The sequence below is a fragment of the Dasypus novemcinctus genome, chromosome 4 (assembly GCF_030445035.2).
Source record: "Dasypus novemcinctus isolate mDasNov1 chromosome 4, mDasNov1.1.hap2, whole genome shotgun sequence".
Classification (NCBI taxonomy): Eukaryota; Metazoa; Chordata; class Mammalia; order Cingulata; family Dasypodidae; genus Dasypus; species Dasypus novemcinctus.
This window is the reverse complement of record NC_080676.1, coordinates 25,629,299-25,656,221: the sequence shown is the minus strand read 5'-3', so window position 1 is coordinate 25,656,221 and position 26,923 is coordinate 25,629,299. Positions and strand designations below refer to the sequence as shown.

At 37.9% G+C, this 26,923-nt stretch overlaps 1 protein-coding gene and 1 long non-coding RNA gene across 4 annotated transcripts in view; one reads left to right on the top strand and one right to left on the bottom strand.

Moving 5' to 3' along the window:
- PLCH1 (phospholipase C eta 1) overlaps positions 1-26,923 on the top strand; it is a 288,838-nt gene that overhangs the window by 102,671 nt on the left and 159,244 nt on the right. The gene's annotated exons all lie outside the window — the stretch shown is intronic.
- Positions 15,784-20,950, bottom strand: LOC131278187 (uncharacterized). Its single transcript, XR_009185445.1, has 2 exons — positions 20,866-20,950; positions 15,784-15,967 (listed from the first exon to the last, which is right to left on the bottom strand). It is a non-coding gene; the product is annotated as an uncharacterized lncRNA (long non-coding RNA).

The window sequence follows — 26,923 nt, the reverse complement described above, 5'->3', positions numbered from 1 at the left end:
GCTCAGACCCCTCATTGAGCACAGATGGCCCTGAGAGGTCAGAGGATTCTGATGAAGGAACAGTAGCACTCAGGATGTTCCCAGAATGCCTTGGAACAGCATTGGGGTGGGCATGGGTCTCACACAAGACAGTGCCTCAGTGGTGGCAACCATCTGTTTTGTGGAAGCAAATGTGATTGCTCATCTTGGAAGCGCCTCCCTGGAGTTTCCTCTTGGAAATTTCTCCTACATCTAGCTCTTCAGATTTGTACATGTGTAGAAGGTTCTTGTTGGGATTGCATGTGTTTGTGTAGATGTTGGTGATTTTGCTAATATAACATATTGAGGAAGTTGAAGTTCCTGTGTTTTTGAGTTCACATTGAAATTTGCCAACAGGAATTAAGTTCTAGTAGCTCTATTTATTGTCCTATGAGACTTTCATATAAGAAAAGAGAGATTAAAGACAAATGAGTTTATATGGCTAAGACACTTCAAAGTGAGTCAGGAGGTCATTCCAGAGGCTATGCTTATGCATGTCTCAGCAGGATCTCATTGACTGCCAAAGTATATACTACTGCAAATAGCACGGCTCCTGAGGGCTCTGGCAATATCCAGACACTATAGTCAGGGCAGGTAGCTTTGGACTTTGGTGCCTTGCCAGTGGGCCCTGTTTTGGAGTTTATGCTCTCCAGTGTGACAGAGTTAGACTCAGTTGTGGTTTCCCTACACATGGCTCTTCTGGCCTTCTATTTGAACCCATAATTAGTACTAGAGTTGGTACATGTAGGCCCAAGAGACTTAAATCTTTGGGCTGTCCATGTGCCAGCTGGGCCCTGAATCTCAAGAGTTGCAACACCTACTCTCTAGTTCATTGGACTCACCCAGGACAACTAACAAGGAGGTGAGGATGGACAACCACTACACCAAGGAACCAAGAGAGTCTACAACTGTAAGCAAGAGAGTTCCATCTATTGGCCCTATGGGATCGTAGTCTCCTCTCGATTAGAGGTGGAGTAGACATCACCATCCCAGAATCCTCAGAACTGGGGGATGAACTATGGACTAAAGTGGACTTACTGGTCTTTTACTATAGACTTATTGTGATCCTAGCAATGGAAGAAATTATATCATTGATGTGGAGGCAGTGGCCCTGGAGGTTCTGAAGGCAGGGAGAGGGAAAAACAGGTGTAATATGGGGGTATTTTCAGGACTTGGGAATTGCCCTGAATGACCTGGCAATGACAGAGGCAGGTCATTATATATCTTGCCATAACCCACAGAATTGGATGGGAGAGAGTGTAAACTACATGTAAACTTTGATCCCCATTTAGTGGCAATGTTCCAAAATGTATTCATCAATTGCAATGAATGTACCATACTAATGAGGGATGTTGTTAATGTGGGAAAGTGTGGGAGATGTGGGGGGGGGGCATGTGGGAATCCTCTATATTTTTTATGTAGCACTTATGTAATCTAAGTATCTTAAAGAAAAAAGAACAAAAGAAGAAAACAGATTAAAGGATGTAGGTGACATGTTCAGGTCTCAATACTGCCTTATCTGGTAATGAGTGTTGTTGACTGTAGAGGTAAAATGGGGAATTCAAAGCCGAGTTCTATCACTCAAGTGCCATCTCAGGGAAGGTAGATAACCTCTCTGTGAGTCGGTTTGTATGTCCGAAACTGGAGAAGGTGACCATACCTAATTCACATAGAGACAGTGTATATATTAAATAAGGCATGTGCAATGTGGACAACAGTGTCTCGACCAAGTGTCTGGCTTGCTAAATGCCAGTAATCCTCAAAGAAAAATCCCCATTGTTACAATACACCAGTGGGAAGGGATCATCTTTTTCTCCCTACTTGAGTGTTAACTGGCTGTGCTTTAAAAAAAGGTTGGGAGTGGATGTGGCTCAAGTGGTTGAGCTCCCAACTCCTACATGAGAGATCCCAGGTTCAATCCCTGACCCCTGATACCTAAAAAAAAAAAATGTCATTTTTTCCTGAGTATAAAATATATTAGTGCTTGTTCTAAATATTAAAATATAGTAAAATATAAAGAAGAAAATGAAAACATCTAGAAATAATCATTGTCAATCTTTTCATGTATTTTCTAACCTCTATATGTATTCATATACCTGTATTTTGTATAATTTTCATACTGTACATTTAGTTTATAAATCTCCTTTTTCACTTAGAATAGCAAACATTCTCCATGTAATTACAATGTTTTAAAAATATTCTAAATGGTTGCATAGTATGCCAAAATATGAATGTATATTTCATTTAATCATTCTCTTGCTGACAGACATTGTTGGTAGTTATTCATTATTACAACTAATACTAAGAAAACATCCTTGTAAATACATTTTTGTTTCTGATTATTTCTTATGATAGCTCTCTAGCAGTGATGATTGGCTCAAATAAGTATAAACATTTTTATGAATCTTGGTATATCTTGACTGATGACTTTCCATTAAGTTTGTTACAATTTACTCTTCAATTTACAGTTTACCAGTAGTGTATGAAATTTGCTGTGATATCCAACCTTCACCAGGTAAATTGACTAAAGGATTTTAGGACAGGGTTTCAGGAAGGGCATGACTGGGTACAACCTGGTGCCCTTTCACTGATGAAGCTACAATTAGTGTGGCTCTATACTTGCTTTCATGCCACTTTGCATCTTGTGAAGAAGACTGTGAACATGCTTTCAAAGTTGAATGGGTAGTTTTGGGTTATGGTTTTACAGATTATTTTTCTTACAAAGCACCTCCCTGTTTCCATGCCAGAAACACTACCAGCTTCTGGCTTTGTGTGGGAATAATCTCAAACTGGAAACACATGGGGAATTCAGACATTAAGCCTAAAATTTTGCTTCTAGCATCCTCACATGGACAACCTGGAGTAGGCCTGGGTTCTATCAGACTGTGTGATTTTGGGCATCTTCACCAACCTGAATTCCCATTTCCTTACCTTGAAAATGTGGGTACTGACTGTGGTCTTTGGTAAATAGTGGCTTTTATAGTTGTCTAATGAGGTGATATGGGTCCTATGTTTGTGACATTCGGTTTCCTAATTAGACTTGGGTATCTTAGGGGCAGAGGAACCACACTTTGGCTTGGATTTGGCCTCATTTCGAAGTTATATGACTGGTGAAGTGTAGGCGTGGGCAGAGTGTAGTGTGGAGCGTGTTCAGTATAAGGCTTTGTTAAATGAAATTAGAGCAAACTAGTGATTGGTGCAGTCATTTACTTACTCCATTTACTCACTCCATTTACTGAGTGCTTATTTTGTCCAGAAACTTGGACTATACTAGCTCAATTTGATTCCTTAGAGTGGGCTAAGAAGGTGGGTACTGCTATCCCTAGATAAGGATACTTAGGCTTAGAGAAGCCCCACCACTAGGGCTGTCAGATTAAGTAAATAAATATATGGGCATCTTGCATGCAAATATTGCATAGGTCATACTTCTACTAAATAATTATTTATTGTTTATCTGCAATTCACATTTAACCAGGTGTCCTGTATTTTATGTGGGAGCCTGACCGATATATAACTTGCCCGATAACATGCAGTGAGTAAAGGGAAGAGCTGGGACTTAAACCTTGCTACATCTAACTTCAAAGCCAAAGCTTTTACCTACTACTCTGACTACTCTGTGCTATTTCCTCAAGAAATCTGAAGTAAAATTCAGGTGTGAACGACGAAAATGCTGTCACCTGGCATTTGACGTCCTTCACTTATAAATTTACAAATTGAGCCGGAGGTTACTTCATCTGATTGGTGAAAGATATTCCATGTCAGGTCTAATGATTAAAAATGAAAAAACTGGGAAGTGGATTTGGCCCAACAAATAGGGCGTTTGCCTACCACACGGGAGGTCCAAGGTTCAAACCCAGGGCCTCCTGACCCGTGTGATGAGCTGGCCCATGCACAACACTGATGTGTGCAAGGAGTGCCGTGCCACACAGGGGTGTCCCCCATGTGGGAAAGCCCCATGCACAAGGAGTGCACCCCGTAACGACAGCCACCCAGCATGAAAAAAGTGCAGACTGTCCAGGAATGGGGCCGCACACATGGAGAGCTGACACAGCAATATGATGCAACAAAAAGAGACACAGATTCCTGTGCCGCTGACAAGAATACAGTTGGACACAGAAGAACATGCAGCAAATGGAAACAGAGCAGACAACTAGGGGGCAGGGAAGGGGAGAGAAATAAACAAACAAAAAACGATTCTTTGTGCTTAGATGATTAAAATATTAAAAAAAAAATGAGCCTAATGAAAGTTTATAAGGCATCTACTCTGTGCCAAGCACAGTGATAGAACTAATCTGAAAAAAGCCCACACTTTTCAAATGAGGGGTTCAGGTTAAAGGTTAAAGATTCCAAACCTTCATGGTTTTAAGGCGACTTGTCAGAGCATTTCCTCCCCAAAGCCTGCTGGCCTAGACTTGACATTATACATGACCCTCTAGTGAAAGAATTCTAGGGAGTAATTACAGGAGATGTGATTATTCATCCAGTACCATTGCTGACCTTAGGATAGATGTTTAAGTTTTATGATTCCTTAGAGTGGGCTGCAAAGAAGTTATTTGCTACTGATGAAGAACTGGATATTTAATAAGGAATAGATATTTCCAGGCTTTCACTATTTCAGGAGTATCCCCCGGTGGGCAAATTGCCACCAAATTGCCTGCTTTTCTAAAAGCTCCCCACCTAGCCTGTGGGTCTCCTCAGTGCCCAGCCTGAGTGAGGGGCTTAGCTCTCAAAGGTATTCCAGAGCCATTCTAGATAAACCTGAGGCACTGCCTGCACTGCGTGTTGGGCTCCACATTTGGTCCACATGCCAGTCTTTTCAGAAAGAAGTCTGGGAAGCTTCAGGGGGAAAAAAGCGAGAGGGATGAAGAACCTACTAGAAGAAGACTCCCTGTGGGGTAAGAGGAAGATAAACAATTTGTCCCCCCACCGTTTCCCTTGGGTTGGCATCATAAGATTGGGGTGGGGAGATCTTTAAAAGAAAAAGAGGCAGTCTTCCTTGCCATCCTCAGGAGCACCTTGGTCTCTGTCTCTTTTCTGAGTTAAGTAGGAGGTCAGCCCAAAGATGCCCTTTGTTTTTCAGGCAGCTTTGGTCTGGGAAGCCAAAGGAACTAGGAATCCATTATTTGGCATCAATTCTATGTCATGGCAAGAGCTTTGCCTTTTTGTCTAAGACAGGAGTTCTCAATCGGGTCCACAGACCCCCAAGGGTCTGTGGAAAGATTTCAGGGGCTCTGTGAGCTTGAATTGAAAAAAATAAACTTATCTTTATTTTCTCTGACCTCTAACTGAAATCTAGCATTTCCTTCACTTATGAATGTGTGCAATAAATTACAGTAGTAATCATTTCACCTCGCTGGCAAAGGGGTTTGTGGAACAAAAAAGGTTAAGAACCCCTGGTTTAAAGTTTTTATTATTTAACAGAAAGGGATATTTCTGAGATATCTCAGAATTTGGGGTTCCACCTTTTGTTGAAAGTACTGGTTTGCTCAAATTAACCAGTGAAGTCCACTGGTTTTCTGAGGCAGATGTAAAGAATTTCAAGACTAATAATAATGATACAATGAAATGATAGTTGTGATGCTAAGTACTTCACTCCATTAAATTATTTAATTCTTACAACAGCACTTGGAAATAGAAATTATTATGCCCATTGTGCAAGTAAGGAAACTGAGGAGTAGACTTTAAGTTACTTGCCTGAGGTCACACAGCTTGTTGGTTGCGGAACCATGATTTGTACCCAGGCAGATGGGCTCCTAATCTCTTTTAACTGCTGTTTTATGTGGTTGTATATGTATGCATGTCAGATTCAACCATGCGAGAAGGATATTCTAATTATGTGCCTCTGATTATGTGTGCCCACACACACCTTTGATGGCACAGAAGCATTTGAGTAAATAGTGGGATTTGCGAATTGGGGGAGGGGTATGCAAATCAAGAAGCTGGTCGATAGGATTTGGGGTAGAACACCACACTGTGGAGTTGAGGGATGAGTTAGAAATGTGGGCTGTGTGTTCAGAAGGGGAGATGCTGGGAGTCTCTGGGGGGCCACAGGTGAGTGGGAGACAGCTGAAGCTGGTGAGAAGAAACTGGCAGTAGGTTTGATTATAGAAAGAGGATTCTGTGGTAGGAAGAGAAGAGATGTGGAGGCATTCTCGGGACTTGGAGTTGTCCTGGGTGGTGCCCCAGGGACAATTGCCGGATGTTGTATGTCCTCTCATGGCCCACTGGATGGAACGTGGGAAAGTGTGGGCTATGGTGTGGAACATGGGACATGGGGTGCAGCGATGCCCGGAGATGTACTCACCAGACGCAATGGATGTGACATGATGACGGGGGAGAGTGTTATTGTGGGGGGAGTGGGGGTGAATGGGGACCTCATATTTTTTTAATGTAATATCTTTTAAAAAAATGAATAAATTGACTAGAATTTGAAAAAAGAAAAAAAAAGAAAGAGGATTCTGGGAGTTAAGGGAGTTAATACTGAAGATGGAGAACGCTGGTTACAACTCTTAAATGCAGGACTACAGTAAATTACTTGTGAAATATCTACCTGCTTGCCTGTGTAGCTATCTCTATGAAGAAGTTGAGTAAAACATTGCAAGTAATGCTTACAAGTACGGTTAGGAAAATTGTTTCATAATACCATGCTGGTTCTTTCACTAAAAACAGGCTTTTTCAGAATCATTCATGCTACTTATTTGCCCAACAGGAATGTGATTTTCACCTGACAAGTAGTCCTTACTACGTAAGTGTTTTAAAACTGAAACCTCATTCATTTTAAGTTGGAAACAATCCAATCTTTCTTGTGATCATTGATATGTTTGGGTGTACAATAAGGACAAAAATCATGGAAGAGCTTCGACACTTTCAGTAAACATGTTCTTAAGCTGGCAAAGAAGTAGTCTAAGTAGGGAGTATCACGCATAGCTCATTTCTAAATGGATAGTTTTTGCTCGAGATAGAGTGATGTTTGCTTCCGAGAGAGAGTGTGTATCTGTGTGTGCCTCTGTGTGTCTCCCTGTGTGTGCATGTTCATTTTCTGCATTCAGCCTGCGTCACTCCCACGGTAATCAGTCATTCTCTATAACCTCCGTAGGTGAGGATGGTTTCTTTGATGGTTAAAGACCTACACTTCGCAGATATTAAATGTGCACAATGCCTTGAGGGCTTTAAGCGCGGCACTAAGCATGCACAGCTCATACCCAAAGTAGCCACAGCGCCTGCATTCCCACAATAGCGGCAGCCCGGAGCAGATGCTTCCAGTGTGCTTATCTGGTTTTTCACTTTGGGACAAAGTTCTACAATCATATCTCATGGATGTATTTTCTTCACACTCTATAGCCTGAATTGTGAATATCTCATCATGCCATAAAGGGCAGCATGAATCAAGTTCTTGGGGCTGCTACGGATTTTTTTTTTTTTTCATTTTTGGAGATGTTTATCAGAAAAAGCCTTTGGCTTTAGAGGGAAATTTTACTGCTTTTGCCAATAATATGTAACTATTAAATTTAATGGCAGACCTTGAAGTGTATAAAAACTTAAGTCCAGAAAAAGGTAAGAGTCATACTACTAATTTTAAGGTAACTGTAATAGTTCTAGAAAAGGAGAGTATGTATTTCTTGTTGTATTTCATGTTTAGCTAAGTTAAAGATTTATTTTAACTATTTGTAACATATTTGAGATATCATATTTCAATATGAGATGAAAATGTAACAAGGTATTTTTGATCTGGCAAAATTGTTTTTTCTTGCAAAAACATTTTATAATGGTGGAACTTGCATGCTGAGGTATTGGAGGTGCATCATTATAACAAGGAGTCAACAGCAAAATCATTTGTACTCTTAGTTACAAGTCAAGAATTCAGACATGCTTTAAAAATTCCAGTTGTCTGACACTTATAAGCAAAGGGTTTTAATTTAAACCTTGTCAAGTCTTAGCTTGAATCAAGATGAATAAAGCTATATTTTAACTTTCTACTATAATCCAGACTGAATGAGTCCCAATTTATATCAATTACAGGTAGTCATGATAGTGAAAACAATTAGCTTTATAAAATGAGATAGCAAAACTATTGAGCATTGATAAAATGGAGGCAGAATCCATGCATCAGGTTCTTAGAACCTGTCTGTCAGCTCTACTGGCATAAGAGGAACATTTTAATGTATGAGTTAAGAGATGAGAAATTTAAAATACATGGGGATTGTTCTTGAATTATAAGTAATGTTCCTATCTGGCCAGACAGAATAAATGACATGCCAATAAATGTGTTCTAAACTTATCTTCCAAGTGGAATTTACCTGTCATTTCAGATTATTCATGTGCGTCAACTCAAATGTAACTTTACCATACGTTAGTGCTCAGAGGTTGTTGGTAGTTTGTGGTGTTAACTTCAGCGTTTGCTGTTCACAGAACCAGTGCTGACACTTGCTTTCTTTTGAAATGTAAATAATACCATGGTTGAGATTTCCCGAGTAAAATGAATTTTCTACATCTTGGAAGGAGCTTTAATATAGACACAGGGTAGAATTTGGTTTATTCAATATGTTGATGATCAGAGGATTTTCCATTTAGAGTTTTGTCTTTTCATACATTTGGAAACTCTTTTGTATGCTCAATGTAGGAGTAAATTGAATTGCGGAGCATACCATCAGGATAATCTTACTTTGCACAGCATGGAAGTAACAATGAGAATGACTTCTATTTTACCACATAATCTTTTAAAATAGAGCTTTAATTCTTAAACACTGAACATTTGAATGAATTCTTCTAGTTGTCATATAATAAGCATTTAAAGTTCATGAATGTGTGGTGCCTTCACAGATAGATGGTCTTACTAGAGATTTTTTATTGAGTATGTATTTCATATTTTATTTAGTGGATTTCTAATTATTTATTTTTATGATTTATTTTGCAGAGTGAAAAATTTCTTTGCTGGCTGTCTTGTTACTAAAATCTTCTCAGTTACTAGCAAGACTATTTTTAAAGAAATCTTTCTTCTCAATTCCAGACCAATTTTAAGAGGAACATTTCATATTTAGATCCGCTCTATTTCAAAGTGTGTAAAGTTAATAGAGTCTGAATTTTTATGAAATCTGATTTGCATATTAAATAGCAATGTTAGTGGAAGTGGTTTCAATTAACTGGAATACAAAATTGGGAAACGTTCATTTAGAGTCAGGGAGACCAAACAGAAGAAATTTGAATTTTCATGGTATATCCTTAGTCTTAAAAGTATATTAAATGTAAACCTATGTTTTCTCTTAAATTTTGTATTCATGTATATACTTAGGAAATAATCTCCTTTACGTTCTTCTTCTTAACATCATTATTATTATTTGCCTCATAGAATAGTGTAATATACTAAATCTTAGAGTTGGAAGGTATCTCAGTGATTCTTAAAACAACACTGTGAGGATGAAAGGAATTTGAATTGCAATATAAAAACAGAAGTTGTAGCAGACTTAAGGCACATATGGCGAGTGTTTTTATAACCTTGCTATGTCTATGAACCTCAGTTTCCTCTTTAGCAATGAAGATAATACTACCTCTTCGCTTACCTCACAAGATTATTGTAAGACTGACTGATAAAACCTCCCTGAAAGCATTTGGAAGGTGGAAAAGAACCACAGAAATATGTGACAGTATCCTCATAGAAATAAGGATAATGCATATTTTATCTACTTTAATTGAAAAAAAATTGTATTTATTCTGGGTGTCAATAAAAGGCTTTTGACCTAGAACCTTGGTACAATCTTCTACCAGTGTTCCCTTTGCCTTAGTATAACCTACATGCCAGCAGTATGCATTCTGTGTTTGAATGCCTATTGAAGATATCTGATGTCAGTATAAGAGAAAGTACTACAAATATAAGAGTGCTTTGTCATGAACTGCAACAATTGTATGTCACTATTACTAGGTGTTAATAAAAGGGTGGTATATGGGAAAAATACACCTAATGCAAACTATGGGCTATAATTAAAAGTAATATTTTAATATTCTTTCATTAATTATAACAAAGTTGCTGCTCCAGTGCTAAATGTCAATAATAGGGGTGTATGAGCAGTATGAGGTTTTTCTTTTTGAGGTAATGAATATGTTCTGAAATTGATTGTGGTGATGAATGCACAACTCTGTGATTATACTGAGAGCTATTGATTGTATGCTTTGGATGAGTTGTATGGTGTGTGAATATATTTCAGTTAAACTACTTAATAAAAATAATAATGAGTACTAGATAGCTAGCACAGAAAGAAACCATAACAATCTCATTCTTGCATAAAGAGAAAAATGATAGATATGGAGAGGTTATACAATTTTCTCATAGACATAGACAGCAGCTCTGTAGACAGTATCTAACCTCCCAATTCCCAGGTCATGAGGGCTGGACCTATTCTTTTCAGGTCATGCAGACTTTTGTGCTTAGGAATGCCACACATTTAATACCATGTTATTTGACTTCTTCGTACAAGGCCATTTTTAGGGAGGGCAAAATTGAGAGATAACGTGTGGAATCCTTAATTGCTAATAATTAATTGTACAGTCAATAAAGATATCATGAGTGCTACTTTAATACAAGGTCTGATTGGAGATATGAAGATGAATCAAAGCTATTACCTCTCTTCTGATAACTTATGGTCTAGTGGGCAGTTGTGTTTATAGTACTGTAATTACAGTAATACAAGCACTATAACAGAGAGGAGTGTTCCATTGGTAACCTTGGGTGTAGAGAAGTCAATGAAGGGTTTTTGGAGGTGACATTTGAACTGAGCTTTGAAGGATGAGAAGGTGGATAAGCAAAGGGTTGAAGATGAAGAAGCAGGCAAGGGCTGGGTATTAAAATAAAGACCTTATAATCCAGGTTAAGGAATTTGGGCATTATCAAAAAACAAAGAAACAACCAACAACCAAAAACAAAAGAAAGTTTTGAGCTGAGGATAGATTATTCAGATTTGAATTTAGGAAGATCTTTCTGACAGTATTTCAGTATTTTATAGTGATAAAAGAAGGGTGAGCCTGAAGCCAAGGAGACCAGAAGACTATTGCCATAACTACCTGAGAATACAGTGGTCTCAAGTCAAGTTTCTTGGGTTAGATGATCTTTCATGAGACACTCATCAGTGTCCTTTGCTGCTGCTCAAAGCTGCCATAGAATTCATACTCTTTCTTCCTTTGCATATACTGAGATCCAAGCCAGTGCCTTATAGTTGTAGTTAGAATAAATTAGCTACAAGTTGTTAATTGTCTGCTAAGAAATTTAATATTTCTGCTTTAAGTCTGTGACCTCTTGTTCATTAGACAGAATTATGCTTAATTATGAGCACTGCTGTTCATCTACTGTAAAGAACAAAAAATGATTTCCCCAAGAAACTCAGAGAAACTTGTTGAGGTTGCAGGACTTTGGTTTGAGTGATGTCATGTTGCTTGCATAATTGGTTCAAATATAACATTAGGGTAGGGAGGTCAGTGGTCATTTCTTGGTATTTAGCTTTGTTGAAAATGATCATTTCCCTTTTTAATGAAGAAGCTAATGCCAATAATGCTGTATACTTATACTTAATTTTGTCCCATGACTCTATTAGTCTATATCTGAACTATCTCTTAGGGTGAGTTCTCTCTCATTGTTCTTATTGAAAAACTTGGGGCTCTTTTCAGATATTTTCTATTCCAGATGAAGTTTAGAACATAGTTGTCAAGTTCCAAAAGTACTCCAATAAAGATATCTGATTTGGGATTACATGGCATTAAAAGATTAACTGAGAACTGCCAATTTTAAGGCATTGAGTCCTCCTTTTAAGGGACATGGTGAGATTTACCACATTTTTAATTTCTTCCCTTATGTCAATAAAGATTTAGCGTGTTCAAGTAAATAGGCCAAATTTCATATGGTTTTATTTGATACTGAAAATCAATTTTTAAAATTGCATTTTCTTAATTTTTAAAAAAGTTGAACATTTTAAATGAGTATAAAAGAACTAGTCATATAAAGCAATGGTTCCCTCCACCCTTTCCTAAACAAACTTTTAACTCTACTTTTTTCCTTTTTCTATTTTTTTCTACTTTTATCTTCTTTTCTACTGTTTTTAGTGTTACTTTAATATCTCTAATGAAATACTTACACTGCTACTTAATGATTTTTCTATTTTCGATATTATCTATTGATTTTCTTTGATGGTAGATGAGTTAGCTCGCTTATACTACCCTCTTGGATAGTCTGTTGGCTGCCTTTGTAATTTTAAAAATACACCTACACTTTTGTTCTTTTTCTTATTTCTTGTTCTGTCAACTAGAAGTACTTTATCTAGTGACCACAGTACTTCTTTTAGCAATCCCTTCTTTTTTCCCTCCTAACTTTGCTCATGTATAATACTTTTTCCATTCTTCTGTACCTATAACTAGGCCTTCCATATTTTGCTCATAGTTTGATTTTAAAAGTTTAATATCAATAAAAATGTTTACATTCCTACAACTACATTTATATTATTGTAGCTATATAAATGCTCACAAGAGCAAAATAGTCTCATAAGTCAGTTTTTATTAAGGATATTGCTTCAGAAGATGGTATCTGAGAAAAAGGACAGATTCTGGAGATTTCTCTACCAAGTGATGGGATCAAGGTTATTAGACAAAAATTGAGCCCCTGATAACAATTTTGACAGCTAGCAATCATTATTGTAATTCTATGAGGTAGGCATAGTTGCTCTCTCCATTTTAGAAATGAGGAATCCGAGGCATGGGAAGAGAAAGCAACTTGCCGTAGGTCACACTGTAATTGGTAGAGCTGACACTGAATCCTGTTGGCTGAGTTTGGAGCCTGGACTTGCAGTCATGTTCTCTCTCAATGACAGTTACTTTGTTGGAAGTGGTAAGAAACACAAGAATGAAGCATTTGATTGCCTTTATTTCCATAAAGACATCTCAACTTAATTCTTCTCCCTTTCTACTGCCTTTCTCTAGCTGACCGGTTGGCTTGGCATTCCCTTGAGTAAATGGAGCTGCGAATGAGTACGTCCTGAGTGGGAAACAGTAAAGGAGAACAGTGGTAGGCTACAGAAGGTTTGGAATGGGGAAGCACTGAGGAATAAAGATGGTTAGGGTCGGATCAGATATGGAGGTTTTCAATATCCAACTGAGGAGAGTGAGCTTTCTCTAATAAACAAGGGGAGAGGATCAGGGGCTTTGGAGTAGATGGGTGATGTAAGAGTGGTATTTTAGTGAAAGAGTCTGTCAGTGAAGACTAGACTCGTGAAGAATACCTTGGACAGCCAAAGGTACAAGGTTCTGCAGTCTCTTTGAGAAATTGGTTCAGGCATATCAAAGCTGTGAACCCTAGTCATTGAGGTTTTGACAAATGATCCATTACTGTCTCTAATTACTTGTCAAGAAAACAGAAGCTACCATGAGCGAGCTAGAGTTACTTCAGCTGTCTCTTTGAAGAAAGGTGAATGATTGTTTCTACTGATCTCTTTAATAAGTCATGGTTGTAGATATGTGGAACATAAGGTTTTCTTCTAATCCAGTGACCCGTTGCTTCATGATTTTCTTTAAGCTCCATGTTAATATTGTCTATTTTATGAGGGCAAGGTAAAACTCTAAAACTTCAAAGATTATACAAGCAGGACCCAGATGCATCCTAAAAAATGTAGATCTAAAATCAGAAGAGAAAAGAAAGAACATGTAATTTCTCTCCATGTTTTTCTTCAGGTCTAAGCTCATCCATCATCATTTGCCCTTTTCTTTATTCTTCGTTTTATTTTGAATGTCCAAGGCCATACCTGATGACTTAAAAAAATCAAGCACTGTTGATTTATATTTAGGAATAAATGATATTACTCTCTACCTTTCCCATTCCTTAGACATTGCATGGTTGATATTTTGGAATGTGGACTTTTCCCTTCCAAGGTGTATGTGTCTGTGCATGTGCATACTCATATACAGAAAGGAGTCACTTCATTAGTGCAGGTTCCATCAGGGAATTAAATTTTTATGTGTTCAACAACGGAGAGGGGAATTGGACTTGGCCCAATGGATAGGGCATCCGCCTACCACATGGGAGGTCCGTGGTTCAAACCCCGGGCCTCCTTGACCCGTGTGGAGCTGGCCCATGCGCAGTGCTGATGGGTGCAAGGAGTGCCCTGCTACGCAGGGGTGTCCCCGCGTAGGGGAGTCCCACGCACAAGAAATGTGCCCCGTAAGGAGAGCCGCCCAGCGTGAAAGAAAGTCCAGCCTGCCCAGGAATGGCGCCGCACACACACGGAGAGCTGACACAAGATGATACAACAAAAAGAAACACAGATTCCCATGCCACTGACAACAGAAGTGGTCACAGAAGAACATGCAGCAGATAGACACAGACAACAGACCACTGGGGCGGGGTGGGGGAGGGAGGGGAGAGAAATAAAATAAATAAATCTTAAAAAAAACAATGGAGAGAATGAAAAATATAAATTGTGTGAGCCATTCTATACCACTATCTCCTATTTCTCTTGTTGAGCCCCAGTATGAATATGAGAGAGGACTTCAGCTGGACTAGGTTCTTAAATGCTTCTTATTTAGTGAACACCGCTCCTGAATTTGAAGTTTTAAGGTGAATTTCAATTCTTTTATACCTTCTTTATACTCTCATTTATGTGCTCTTTTTATTTAGTCCTTTTGTTCCGGTTGTCATTGATGTATGAAAAGGAGAAAGCCCAGAAAATCAGCTTGGAAAGTGAGAGAAGGCAGTCGTGTGAAGCAGAAGTAAATAGGAATGTGAAAATTTGTTGTGGTGGGAAAGGAGGTATCATACCTCAAATTTTTTATTTACCATCAAATTCTCAACTTATTTAAAAAATTTGTCGCATCAGTCCTCTTCCTATTTGATCATGGTATGGACATTCTGAATTTCATTTCATGTTTTCTCACTATTCACCTACTTTCTTCTATCACAAATGTATGCCTTTTTTTTTTTCTGATAATGTGAATGAAAGCAAGAAATGCACAAAGGACAAAGGAAGAATAAAATGAATAAAAGAATGAAGCCATTCCATTCTTCTCCTTAAGTTCTTATTTTCCTACCATGGGTATTCACTCTTCAGTTTGTTGAGATCTCTTCTCTACAAAGTCTTCCATTTTTGTTTTCAGACTTCCCTTCCCCAGTTTTCTCATTTACTTTTCATAGAACTAAAAGTTAGGATATATTTTGTTTATAAAACAAGCTGCATGAACTAGCTGTAAGACTTTGGAGCTGTTTGCCTACTCTTTGTGTTGGGCTAGGGGATCTCTCTAAGCTGCATCCTGTGGTTTTTATTATTCTAAACTCAGAGAAGTGTCATTAAGAGCAAACACAAAGCAATGCAATATTGGTAAGCCTGACACATGCCCCAAGGATCATGGAGAACAACAAATCGCTGCTGTGGGGAATGTTCTACAGGCATCAACTGTCAGTGCAAAGAGTGTTTGTTAGCAGGTCCTGACTAGTGTTCTGCGTGTACTTGCTGAAGTAATGGGACCCTTATTTGTTTGTTTGCTTAATTATATATTTTTGGGGGAACTCTTATTTAAAGAATGTATTCAGTTTTGGTGGGAAAATTGGCTTATGTTAAAGAATGCTAACAAAATAGAAAATGGGTCCTTTTAGGAATGGCTCAAGTTTGAGCCTGGACATATTTCCTGATTGAGCCATCAGTTTCATAATTCTGTGTTTCTACCTATTTCTGACCTTTTCCTAATTTTTTATTACTTCATTTGATTAATATATTGTTTTCCCCCATTGTTTTATTATACTACTTCCTTTTCCTGTCCCATTTATTCTCAACATTTTTAGTTTACACACCCTTCTTCAACTTTAATTCTTATTTACCCAAGAATTAATTTTCTTCTTCTTTTATACATGTTGCTGGGAACTTCTCCTGTCCGCATATGCAACCTCTTCTCCTTTTTCACTTTGTCATTTCTTTGTTTTTCTGTAGCCCTAATGAGAGAAGAGGGAAATTGGTAGCAGGGAGAGGACCCAAAGTTCTAAAACAGTATTTCTTCAGTGGGTTTTTAATTATACTTATATATAATATATATATATATATATATTAGAGAAGTGAGTTTACAAAACAATCATGTATAAAATATGGAATTCCCATATACCATCCTACCACCAACAACTTCACTGGTGTGAAACATTTGATAATAACACATTTTTTATAATTGCACTATTACAATCCAAGGTTTAACCTAGGGTTTGCTATTTATATAGTCTAGTTCCATGGATTTTTTTTTTTTTAAATAATTTTTTAAATTCCCCTCCCCTCCTTCCCCCACCATGACTTGCTTACTGTCTGCTCTCTGTGTCTATTTGCTGCACGCTGTTCTGTGTTTTTACTTGTCTCCCTTCTCGTTGCATCACCTTGCTGAGTCAGCTCTCCGTGGCACTTGCAGGCCGGGTGGCACTCTGCAGTGCTTGCAGGCCAGGAGGCTCTCCCCAGCATGTGGGCAAGCCTGCCTTCACAAGGAGGCCACAGGACACAAACCCAAGGCCTCCCATATGATAGACGGGAGCCCAAGTGATTGAGCCACAGCCGCTTCTCCCATGGATTTTTAAATGTATTTTTTCCTGTTACCATATATACAATCTTACATTTTCTCCTTTTAATCACATTCAGACTTATGTTGGGCTACCATAACCACCATCCATTACCAAAACATTTCCATCATTCCAAATAGGAATCCTATACATTTTTAAGCCTTAACTTTCCATTCCCTATCCCCACTCTGTCCCCTGGTAACCTATATTCTAGATTCTGGCTCTATAAGTTTGCTTATTCTAATTGTTTCAAATCAGTGAGATCATGTAATATTTGTCCCTTTTTGTCTGGCTTATTTCATTCAACATGTTATCTTCCAGGTTTATCCATGTTGTTGCATGTATCAGGACTTCATTCCTCTTTATGGCTGAATAATATTCCCGTATATGTATATTTATCCATTTTTCTCTTGATGGATACTTGAGTTGCTTCCATCTTTTGGCAATTGTGAATATGCCACTATAAAAATTGGTGTGCAAACATCTGTTCAAGTCCCTGCTTTGTAACTCTTTTGGGTATATACCTAGCAGTGGGATTGCCAAATCATGTTGTAATTCTATACTTTGCTTTTTGAAGAATCACCAAACTGTTTTCCAGAATGTCTGCACCATTTTACATTGCCACCAGCAATGAATGAGGATTCCTATTTCTGCACATCCTCTCCAGCACTTATTTTCTGTTTTTAAAAAATAGTGGCCATTCTAATGAGTGTGAAATGATACCTCATTGTAGTTTTGATTAGCATTTCCCTGATGGCTAATTTAAGCATCTTTTTAGATGCTTTCTGGCCATTTGTATATATTCATTGGGGATGTTTGTTCAAGTTTTTTTTGCCCATTTTTAATTAAGTTGGTTGAATTTTTCTTAATTTGAAGGATTTTCTTTATTGGATATATGGTTTCCAAATATTTTCTCCCCTTGTGTAGGTCATCATTTTACTTTCATTATGAATTCCTTTGAGTATCAAAAGTTTTAAAATTTGATGAGGTCCCATTTGTCTATGTTTTCTTTTGTTGCTTGTGCTTTGGGTGTAAACTCTAAGAAAATATTATTTAAGAGATATGAAGATGCTTCCCTGTTTTTTTTTCCTAGGAGTTTGATAATTCTAGCTCTTATATTTAGGTCTTTGATCCCATTTTAAGTTGATTTTTATATGTGGTGTGAGGTAGGGGTCTTTTTTTTTTTTTTTCAAATGGAGATCCAGTTTTCCCAACATCATTTATTGAGTAGATTATACTTTCCCAATTGAGTGGTCTTTGCCACCTTGTAAAAAAATCAGTTGATTTTAAATGTAAGGGCTGATTTTTAAATTTTTTTCACATTTTTATTTCACCCCACCTTGTTATTTCCACTCACTGTCTGCTCTCTGTGTCCAATCACTGTGTTCTTTCCATGTCTAACCCAGAGCCTCTCATATAGTAGACAGGAGCCCAATCGCTTGAGCCACATCTGCTTCCCCAAGGGCTGATTTTTGAGTGCTAAATTTTATTCCATCGGTCCATATATCTGTCCTTGTCACAGTACCATGCTGTTTCAATTATTGTGGCTTTGTAATAAGTTTAAAGATCAGGAAGTATGAGTCCTCCAACTTCATTCTTCTTTTCCAAATGGCTTAACTATTCAGGGCCCCTTACCCTTCCATATAAATTTGATAATTGGCTTTTCCATTTCTGCAAAGAGTTTGTTGGGATTTTGTTTGAGATTGCATTGAATCTATAAATTGCTTTGGGTAGTACTGACATCTTAACAATATTTAGTCTTCCAATCCATGGACATGGAATGTCCTTCCTTTTAGTTAGGTCTTTTTTTATTTCTTTTAGAAATGTTTTATAGTAACATTTTCTGGTAACAAGTCCTTTACATTCTTGGTTAGATTTATTCCTAGATATTTGATTCTTTTAGTTGATATTATGAATGGAATTTTTTTTCTTGATTTCTAGTTCTGATTGTTTATTTCTTGTGTGTAGAAGCACTACTGATTTTTGAATGTCGATCTTGTACCCTGCCACTTTGCTGAAAGAATTTATTAGTTCTAATAGTGTTCTTGTGGATTTTTTTCAGAATTTTCAACTTATAGGATCATGCCATCTGCAAATAAGGACAGTTTTGTTTCTTCCTTTCCAATTTGGATGCCTTTTTATTTCTTTCCTGATTGCTCTGGCAAGAACTTCTAGTACAATGCTGAATGACAGTGGTGGCAGTGGAAATCCTTGTCTTATTCCAGATTTTAGAGGGAAAGCTATCAGCCTTTCACCAGTAAGTAGGATATTAGCTGTAGCTTTTTCATATATGCCCTTTATCATGTCGAGGAAGTTTCCTACTATTTCTAGTTTTCTAAGTGCTTTCACAAAGAAGGGGTACTTGATCTTGTCAAATGCCTTTTCTGCTTCAATTGACATGATTATGTGCTTTTTTCCTTCAATCTGTTTATGTGGTATATTACATTAATTGATTTTCTTTTGTTGAACCAAATTTGCATACCAAGGATAAACCCCACTTGAACATGGTATACAATTTTTAAAATATGCTCTTGGATTCAATTCGTTAGAATTTTGTTGAGGGTCTATATTCATAGGAGATATTTGTCTGTAGTTTCCTTGTATCTTTATCTGGTTTTGGTAAGAGGGTGATGTTGGCCTTGTTGAATTAATTAGGGAGTGTTCCCTCCTTTTCAGTTTTTTTTTTTGGAAAGAATTTCAGCAGAATTAGGGTTTAGTTCCTAGAATGTTTGGTAGATTTCCCCTGTGAAGCCATCTTGTCCTGGGCTTTACTGATTCAATCTCTTTATTAGTAATTGGTTTTTCAATTCTTCTATTTCTTTTTGAGTCAGTGTAAGTAATTTGTGTGTTTCTAATACTTTGTTCATTTCACATAGGTTATCTAATTTATTGGCATACAGTTGTTCATAATATCCTCTTATAGTCCTTATCACTTCAGTGAAGTCAGTAGTAATGTCCCACTTCTCATTTTTGATTTTAGTTATTTATATTCTCTCTCTCTTTTTTCCCCCTTTGTCAGTCTTGCTAAAGATTTGCCAATTTTATTGACCCTTTCTTCCCTTCTGGGACTCCCACAATGCATATATTGGTGTGCTTGATAGTGTCTTATACCTGTCTTAGACTATTTTATCTTTCAGTATTTTTTTCTGTCTTTTCCTCAAGTGTCTTGTCTTCAAGTTCACTGAGGTTTTTTTTTTGTTTGTTTGTTTTGTTTTTTCTATTGTCAGCTCCAATCTACTCTTGAAACCCTCCTGGGCATTTTTCATTACTGTTATTATGGTCTTCAACTCCACTTTGATTGCCTTTTAAAATTTCTGTCTCTTAGACTCTCATATTGCTCATTCATTGTTTACTTGATATCCATTAGTTCTTTCTCTGTACCTTCCTTCATCACCTTGAGTGTTTTTAATATTATATTTTAAAAGATTTTAAAAGGCTTTTTTAGTATGCCCATATTCTCATTTTCTCCTTTGGTGTTTTCTGTATTTTCACCCTCTACCTTTGGGTATGTTGTAGTTTCCTGTTTCTTTTTTTCTTTAGTCTTGTAATTTTTTGTTGCGTGCGGTACATTTTAGTATTTTAAAATGTTAGCTCAAGGATTTATTCCCTGAGATGTCTATTTCTTGGTTTTGTAACCTGCTGGTAATAAGACATATTTTCTTGAGCTTTAGCCCTCCTATCAGGAAGGCCTGCCAGAGGCAAATGCAGTGTCCATGGTTTTCCCTGTTTTCTGGGTCTCTCTCTTGCCCTGTGCTTTTGCTTATTATTTGTTTTGGAATTCCCATTTCCCAGGAGACAGATCTCCCTTTCCCAGTTTTCTGAAGCTGGCAGGCCTTTGTCCACACTGGCCACCTATATAGATTTTTACATTCCTTTCATTGTCTCTAGGTGCTTTTGCCTGGAGGGAATTCTTGGAGTAGGGTCACCCTGGCAAGGACTTTCTTGCCAGTCTTTCCCAGCCAGAACAGGGCAAGGGATCCAGGAAGAGGGTGCTGACCAGCTCCAAAGTGCTTGGGGGAGGGGATCAGGAAGGGTGCCAAAACCCTCTCCTGTGCCTCCCCAAAGCTGACTTTCCTGGCCTGCCTAGAGAATGCAGCCTTTCAGGGAACTACCCTGAAACCCTGAGGAAGTGCTGCGTCTTTAACTCTCCACTGCCTCTACCCCTGTCTGGGAGGGTTGAAACAGTGGCTGGCCCCTGAGCTGGGCCCCCAGCAATCCAAATTCACTAATCAAAAGCTATTATGAGTGATTGGATATGCCTACCCCTGTTCTTAGGGTAGAGGATTTTTATGTACCTTTCTGTCACCAGTGAGCTAGCCGAGGACCGGACTCCAAGGTACCCTGCCATGAGAGTGTGGTATTGGTGCTGGTAGCCACCACACAGAGAGAGCAATTTGTTGTTCTTTACTGTATTTTATCAGTTTTTTTTCCTCCTGTGCTTCCTTGGATGCAGTACAGTGTTCTGGCCTCTGGAGTTTCAAAATAGTTGTTTCAGACAGTTCCTGCCTGCTTAACAGTAGTTTTGGTGGTAGGACTGACTCCTGGAGCTCCCTACCCTGCCATCATCCCTGGAAGTCTCTCTTCAGTGTTTTGATATGTGAAGGAGAATGTGGAATTTGGAATAAAGCAAAAGACAAACAAAAGTTCTAATAGCAGCTTAGATTTTTAGGTAAACTTCTAGGTCTCTGGCATGCATTTTCCTCTTTTTAAAAATATGAAGTCTATGTATTTTGAAGGCTGTGAGGATAAAATGACATGATGTATGTAAAAAAAACCTTGCCCAATGCTTGATACATGTAACTTCAGAAAATGTTACATCTTTCTCATAGTAATATATGCTTGCTTATACTTTAGTGCCTAGCCTGTCTTCTACATACTTTGTGTTCCATTTCGTGCTTGTTTTCTCTTAGGTTTGACTACTTATATCATTTTCTACTTGTATGTTTTCTCTATGCCTCCTTGTGCTTTTATCCTTTTTACCTAGCTACCATATAACCAAAATAAAAAATAAGGCAAGCTTATGATAAAGGTGAAACAAACAAGCAAACAGGGAAGCAATGTTCAACAAATGTTTAATTTAATTTAATTTTTAAAGATTTTTTTTTTAATTCCCCCTCCCTTGCTGCTTGTGCTCACTGTCTGCTCTCCGTGTCCATTTGTTGCATGTTATTCTGTGTCTGCTTGTCTTCTCTTCTTGTCTTCTCTTTAGGAGTCACTACGAGCTGATCTTGGGACCTTCCGACATGGAAGAGAGGCACTCAGTCACTTGAGCCACCTCAGTTCCCCAGTTTGTTGTGGCTCTTGTCTTTCCTCTGTCTCTTTTTTTGCTGTATCGTCCTGTTGCATCTCCATGCAGGCCAGCTTGCCTTCACCAGGAGGCTCTGGAAACCAAACATGGGACCTCCAATATGGTAGATGGGAGCCCAATTGATTGAGCCACATCTACTTCCCGTAAGTGATTTTAATTTGTTCAATGACTTATTATTTAGAGTACATAAATGCAGGAACAGATCATCTGTTCAATTCTGGTAATTAATCTCACCCACAATATTTAGCACCCTCAAGGAGAATTAGTATCTGATTGTCCTTACTGCTTTCATGCTAAATCTTTAAAATCCAGTCACTTAGCTTTGTATAAATTAAGTACACTGTAACCTTGCTAAAATATTTTCTGAATTTTATGTATTTAAGATCATTCATTGACCAAACAGAGAGGGTATTTTAAAAAATTCAGGGAAGGGGACTAAAATTTTTAGTGTTTTAAAAAATTGAGCAAGATAATGGATTTATTTATTTATTTATTTATATTTATTTATTGCCTTACCAGATTGGGAAAAGATTTTAAAAAATGATGAAACACAGTATTAACAAAAATGATGTGAGGAAATGGAAAGTTTTATACTTTGTGAGTTGGTTCATCTTTCTGGAGGGCAGTTTGAGGTTAGATATACTTTGGCTCAGCAGAGCCACTTCAGAAATTAGTTCCATAAAAATACTTGCACATTTGCACAAAGATATGTGTGTAGGAATGTTTATTAGTGTGTTTTTTGGTTATAGCAAAAAACTGAAAAACCTAAATATTCACCAGTAGATGATTGATTTTTTAAAAAAATCTTGATTTCTTTTTTAGTTTTAGGCAACCCTCCCCCCGCCCCCCCCCCCAACATGGCTTCCTTATCTGTCTGCTTGTTGTGTCTGCTTGTCTTCTTTAGGAGGCACTGGAAACTGAACCCGGGACCTTCACATGGGAGGTGGGTACCCAACCGCTTGAGCCACACCTGCTCCCTGCTGGTTGCATCACCTCATTGTGTCAGCTCATTGAATCAGCTTGTTGTGTCTGCTCATCTTCTTTAGGACACACCAGGAACTGAACCTGGGACCTCCCATGTGGGAGGTGGGTGCCCAACTACTTGAGCTATATCCACTTCCCAATGACTGATTTTTTAAAAAAGATGGTATATCTGTACTGTGGGGGCAATGCAAGTTACTTATGATGATGTGAAGATATATGTTAATTGGCATGAGAAGATGCCCATGATATATTTAATGGAAAAAACAAATTCCCATTTTTCTTACGGAAAAAAATCCTAAATGTATATACATTAAAAAAAAAAGCAAAAGAAGTTTATCCTGAAAATATTAATACTGGTTATCTTTGTGTGATTGTGTAATTTATTTTCTTTTTCATGCTTTTTTGTATGTTTTTTTTCCCATAGGGTGGGCAAGGGAGTAAAAAATTTATTAAGGAATAAGAAAATGAGAAAAGTGCACAGTCTGAGGCATGGACTGCAGGCATACTGCAGAGTGAGATGCATCAATACTTTTTTTTTTTTTTAGGTACTGGGGGCTGGGAATTGAACCTGGGACCTTGTATGTGGGAAGCTGGTGCTCAACCATTAAGTCATATTGGCTTCCCTGAGTTGGTGTTCATTTGTTTTGTTTGTTGTTTGTTTTTTTTCAGGAAGCACTGGGAACTGAACCTAGGACATCCCATGTGGGAAGCAGGAGCTCAACTGCATGAGCCACATTCATTCCCCTGTACATTTTTAATCAGCATGTATCATCTTAGTAATCAGAAAAATGCTGATTTAAAAATCAGGTTATATGGGGAACAATCTTTTGCTTGTTCACAGCTCCACTCTTATTAGTCCAGTGTTGCCCTAAAACACTATACAGCTTCACTGCTTTTCACTTCTTCCTCCGGTTAGAGTGCTAAAGGCAGGTCTAATTCTGTTTCTTGTTCCCTCCAAGTTGAGTTAGGCAATGTTCCTGCTATTTCAATTTTTTGGAAAAGTTTAAGCAAGATTGGTGTTAGTGTTAGTTCTTTCCAGAATGTTTGGTAGAATTCAGCTGTGAAGCCATCTTGTCCATGGCTCTTCTTGGTTGGTAGGTTTTTAATGACTGATTCTATCTCTTTACTTGTGATTGGTTCGATTTCTTCTTTCGTCAGTGTAGGTTGCTTATATGTTTCTAGGAATTTGTCCATGTCCTCTTAATTGTCTTTTTTGTTGGAATATAGTTTTTCCATCAAAAACTATATTCCTCTTATGATAGTCTTTATTTCAGTGGGGTCAGTGGTGACATCCCCTTTCTCATTTCTTACTTTGTGTATTTGCATCTTCTCTCTCTTTTTTTTTTTTGTTGGTCTAGCTAAGGGTTTGTCAATTTTATTGATCTTCTCCAAGAACCAGGTCTTTGTTTTGTTAATTTTTTGAGCACTTTATTTTCTATTTCATTTAGTTCTGCTCTGATCTTTGTTATTTCTTTTTCTTTCTTCTTTCTTTGAGGTTAGTTTGTTGTTTTTTCCCCTAATTCCTACAGTTGTACAGTTAGTTCTTTAATTTTAGCTCTTTCTTCTTTTTTGATGTGTGAATTTATGGCTATGAATTTCCCTTACAGTACAGCTTTCACTGCATCCCATAATTTTTGATATGTTGTGTTATCATTTTCATTAATTTCAAGGTAGTTACTGATTTCCATTGAGATTTCTTCCTTGACTCACCATTTTTCAAGAGCGTGTTGTTTAACTTGCATATCTTGGTGCCAAATCTGGGTCTCTGGCCCTTGCAGATTTCCAGCTTCATTCCATTGTGGTCATTGTTTTGTATGATTTCAATCTTTCTAAATTCATTGAGACTTTCTTTGGGGCCCAGCATGTGGTCTATCTTGGAGAATGATCCATGTGTGCTTGAGAAGAATGTATATCCTGCTATATTTGGATGTAATGTTCTGTGTATATGTCTACGATGTCTAGCTCCTCTAACATATTCTTCAAAGTTTTTGTTTCTTTATTGATTCTCTTTTGAGATGTTCTGTCCAATGGTGACAGTGGTGTGTTAAAGTCCCCCACTATAATTGTTGAGGCATCTATTCCTTCCCTTAGTTTTTTCAGTGTTTGCCTCACATATTTGGAGGTGCCCTTGTTAGAGGCATAAATATTCATGATTGTTCTTTCTTCTCGAAAGATTATCCCTTTCACTAATATGTAGTGTCCATCTTTGTCTCTCACAGTAGTTTTGCATTTAAAGTCTAATTTGTCTGAGATATAATCTCTTATTCCTCATCAGCCTGGAAAACTTGTCCTTCATGTCTCTGCTATAGTTGAATGCAAACAATATTAGACCTGGGCAAAGACTGTGTTAAGTTAATAGTAGCTGCTATAATAGATAAAGCTCTGTATCTCAGTGACTTAATATATGTTTTTTGGGAAGAGGATGTGGCTCAAGCACTTGGGCTCCTGTCTACCATATAGGAGGTCCAGTGTTAGATTCTTGGGACCTCCTGGTGAAGGCAAGCTGGCCTGTGCAGTGAGCTGGCCCTAGCAGAGTGCTGGCCCATGCAGGAGTGTTGTTTTGCTGTCGCAACAAAAAGAGACAGAGAGGAGAGACAACAAGAGAGGCAGCAGACCAGGGAGCTGAGGTGACGCAAGAGATTGAGTGCCTCTCTCCCACTCCAGAAGGTCCTGGGATCAGTTCCTCATGCCCCTTAAAGAGAAGACAGGCAGATATAGAGGAATACACAGTGGGTGTACACAGAGCAGACAACTTGTGTGTGTGGGGGAATCAATCAATCAATCTTTAAAAAAAAAATACAACATGTATTTTTGCTACCTTCACAGGTGTTTCTGGTTGGGTGGCTCCATTCCAAGTGGTAATTCAGGGGCCCAGGCTCTTTCCATCTTGTTGTGTTGCTATCTCTAGCCTGTGACTCACAGGGTTACCCTGGGGTGTCTTTTTTTCAGTCAACTGGAAGGAGAAAGGTGAAAAGAGAATCATGTGTGGGAGATTTTTATGAAGAAGTTTTAATGGGTGAGGCCCAAATTCCACTGGCTAGAAGTCAATCACATGTCCAACACCTAATCGCAAAAAAGCTCCAGATGTATAGTCTGCTTCTATGACCAGGAGGAAGAGAAAAGAGGTCTTGGTGAACACATAGGCAAAAGTTGAAATCCTACCTCCATCCTTAGCTGTGGGATGACTTAAGGGCAGTTCCTTAATTTATTTGATCCTTGGTTTCTCTCATTTATAAAATGAGGATAATAAAACCTACCTCAAATTTCAAAGGGTTGGTATGAAGATTACATTTTGAGTCATTATACATGAATTGGCTTCATAAATTCTGAAATGTTACACAAATACAAGGGGAAAGATTTTTTTCATTTATACATATCTTACTGTTTTGCAATTAAAAAAAAGTACCTGACTTATCAACTAGATCAGGAGTTGTCAAACTGCTGCTTGTGAGCCAAATCCATCCAGCTGCCTGCTTTGTAAATACAGCTTTATTGGAACACAGTCATGTCAATAGTGTACTTATTGTCTAAGACTGCTTTTGAATTACTTGGCAGAACTGAGTGATTGCCACAGAGACTGGATGGCCTGCAAAGCCTAAAATATTTACTATCTGGCCCTTCACAGAAAAAGCTTGCTGATCTTTAGACTAGACTACTGAAGTCTTTTTCATTTGGCACTTAGAGATACATAGCAGATGCTCAGGAAATGTTTACTAGGGAGCTGAAATATTACTTTACAGCCCAAATAATAGCCCAGGAATTATGCAGCTGGAAGGAGAAAAGGTACCTTTCTTTTAGGTAGATGAGCATCACAGGTCATCAAGCATTTAGTCTTTCTAGGTTCTTTCACATTCTGTGAATAGTCTAATAGCCAAGTTAATCAGGCTCCTTTCGTTCAGGCCCAGCTGAACCTCCTCTGCTGTGCTGCCTTTGCCAGGTTCTTTTCTGAATATAAGCAAATGCCCCTCCTTGTTGTTACAATTGGTAAAGTCATTGGATTGTTTTTGGCACACCACAATTCAACTGATAGTAATTAATAATTGATTATTATAGGGAGTCAA